This window comes from Apium graveolens, chromosome 8 (genome assembly GCF_009905375.1).
Source record: "Apium graveolens cultivar Ventura chromosome 8, ASM990537v1, whole genome shotgun sequence".
Lineage (NCBI taxonomy): Eukaryota > Viridiplantae > Streptophyta > Magnoliopsida > Apiales > Apiaceae > Apium > Apium graveolens.
In genome coordinates, this window is record NC_133654.1 from 199,610,804 (window position 1) to 199,614,162 (window position 3,359).

At 31.0% G+C, this 3,359-nt stretch overlaps 1 long non-coding RNA gene across 1 annotated transcript; it reads right to left on the minus strand.

The window, feature by feature from the left end:
* Window positions 1-1,604: 1,604 nt before the first annotated feature.
* Window positions 1,605-2,959, minus strand: LOC141677604 (uncharacterized). The gene is made up of 4 exons (XR_012557476.1): window positions 2,861-2,959; window positions 2,643-2,696; window positions 2,224-2,274; window positions 1,605-1,719 (listed from the first exon to the last, which is right to left on the minus strand). It is a non-coding gene; the product is annotated as an uncharacterized LOC141677604 (long non-coding RNA).
* Window positions 2,960-3,359: the final 400 nt, after the last annotated feature.

Consider the following 3,359-nt stretch of genomic DNA (forward strand, 5'->3'; position numbering starts at 1 on the left):
CACAACCATAAATATAAACAGAAGACATAGCAGACATAAACATAAGGCATGCTAGAATATTCAACTAAGCATTTTTCACTCCTAGGAACTGCATTTCCAACAACATTTCCTTAATGTCCATTAGCTTATTGAAATAGTTCGGCGGCTAACCCGCCTCAGCAAGAACAGTTGCAACACCAGGATAATAACACATAAAATTAAACAGAAGGCATAACAGACATAAAATTAAGGCCTCCTAGAATATCCAAGTAAGCGACGAATTGTCGCTCAAACAAAACACAATATATGCAAGTTAATCACATGTTGGTTTCAATTTCACAGATAGTCATATAATTGAGCGATAACTCATGACAACCTAGGTCTTAGCTAATAACAACCTTTTCAATTCACATACCAGGCCTAGATGCAACAATGTTAACAAAGTATATTGAGAAATGTGCTTTGGCATAATTACCATTGGTCTGTGAAATGCAAACAAACAGTCCAGTCTTTCCGACCCAAGTCTCGCGTGATAAGTTGCAGCTTTTTCCTTTCTCAAATACAAATAGCAATTACAAATTTCCAGAACATATATTTCCATCTCTTTCAAATTTCGATGACCAAATCAAAGAAGTTGAGTGTCATTCCTTTCCTCCAGTGTTTGAGTGGCACTCAATTAATGGAATAAATGACCACTTGTGTGTTGTAGCAAAATCACATGTAGCCCTCTCAGCTAGTCGATCAACAGTTTTATCACCACATGTAGTTGATCGATGATAGTAGCAACAACAATATGAACTGCAACAAAGCCAATGGTTCCTTTACCCATCAACAGTACCCTTTTCCTGTGGAGAACCAATTTAGAAACACTGATATTCCATCATAATCTCTGCTTAGTTGCTTCAAATTTTGCCTCCCTAGAAAAAAATATATCGGGATGTTAGGTCTATTATAAAAAAATCATGAAACCTGCCTCAAACGGTTCCGGATTTCAGCCTGCACAATCATTTATATTTTATTCTCTAAATTAACATGTCAAAAGTAACAATTAAACCTAATCATAAATCAGTTGACAAAGCAATATAAAACTTGCCTCAAATCCATCCACCAAATTGTATAAAAATTTCAATTCAATAAATTAAAATGTTGTGAATTAACATAAAAATATTTTATAAGAAACTAAGAATCAGTGTAAAACCTTAGCTAACCTTGTCCTGCGAGCAGCCTCTTCCGCTTTTCATATTAATTCCTGACAATACAGATTAAGTAGAAAACATTCATATTAAATAAGAAAATATAAATAAAAAGAATCATATTATTTTATATCAATAAAATATGGTCTAAAAGACATCAAGGGTCATATATTCTGATAAAATATCTCATTCGAAGTACCACATAGGTATAGTAATAAAACACGACTAAACAAACAAATATGATGCAAACAAAGAAAACAAATGCAAATATTGTCATGATCAGACACAATTATTGTCGTTATGTTTTTAAAAACTTGTTAAAGCATTTTATCAAACAATTGATATGCACATAAAAGTAGTAGGATAATGGACCCATAAAAAGCCGCTTACGACCTATGTGACCTATGATAACAAATATAATTTACCTATGTTGTGGCGATCTAGGATTGATTGTTGATATATAGTGGTTATCTGTCTTTGCACTTTATGCTGTACTTTGTATTTTCTTCTCGAATGAGGTATTCACGGATATTGAGTAAGAAATCAACTGAATTAAAAGATGAAAATTATATTAGCATCAGAACAAAACATGAAATATATGAGCATAAATAACTACGCTGATACTTTACCTTTGGAAATAGGCGAACTTATACTCTTTTTTATGCACATGATATTTTAATTTTGATTCCTAACATCAGCATCATACAGAAAAACAAAACTATCATATTGTGTCCACATGTCTCTTTTATATATAAAAGAGAAGCAAACACAAAAATCAACAAACATATAAAATAACCAACAATGATATATAAATCAACCAAAAAAATAAGGATTGTATGCGAAGAATATGATTTCAGGTAATCTAACACTTACATAACATATTATGACCAAGATAGATCATAATATAAAGACAAATTGAAAAAGATTCAAGACCGCATAAAATTTCATTGCAGAAAAAAAATTCTTTAATATACATAGTGAAGTTTATTCTAAATCACATATCTGAAATTAGAGGAGCAGATAGATTGCTCAATAAAATATAGATATATACCTATATAAAATCGGGATTCTGAGATGCTAGGCTATATGGAACACATTTAACCTGCAAAAAATGGAACCAAATAAGAATTTAGAAAATATTACTTATAAATTGATATTTTTTTCATCAAAATAAAAATATAGATACATTGAAATTAAATCGTAGTTCGGATACATCTCATACACCAATTTAACTCAAGCAAATCGACTATAATAACATCAATGGAATTAAAAAAGTAATAATATCGAAGAGATGATAAGAGCAATTACAATTGTGATTTAAAAATTTTGAGATTTAAATCTCAAACTAAAATGATGTAATCTTACCAGATATTCAAATTTCAAACTAAAAGACATTAATAGTGCTTAATTTTTGAAAACAGATTGACAAAATATTGCCACGATTTGCGGAATTATTGAATCTTCGATTACCTGGTTCATCATCCATTGTATCACCATGTATCCTTAAATATCAGCTATACAGTCCTGATTACAAAAAGTAATATTGGTAGCATTAGTTTATGAGAAAAACAAAGAGAGTATTGGTCAGATAAGATTGCAGAGCTTTCAAAACTGATCACTGGTAAAGAAGATGATTTCAAAAAAGCAAATACGGTGTATGAACACAATATTTTGTATATGATGTTGACCTTGATTTGTGGATGGTGTTCGATTCTCTGGTTCATCCGCCATTTCTTTGCAAGAGATTGTAGACTCCGAGTTTAATAATCCTGATATTAATAAAACATTAGTCAAACATCAGATGGGAAAAAGATGATCGGAGGCGTTGAGCAGCCATCGATGATGAGGAAATAATGAATAATGTTTAATGGGGCACAATTGTTGTGAAATTGTTAGGTTAAGACTAAAATCTTACCTGTAGATATGTGTTTTACCTGTGGATAGTCCATAAACTGAACCTGTTAACCCATTTTATGTGCTTCAATTACCAATATGCCCAGTTTTTAAAAATAAATAGGCAAGGAATTTTTAAATTTTTTGGAAGAAAGGTAATTTAAGAGAATTCTTCACTAACAGGAATTAAGAATAGTAGATGCTAATATATATATATATATAGTCTTACTCCAATACGAACTACAAACTCCATCACACCCAATTTGATTATACCCATCCACACACAACTCCACC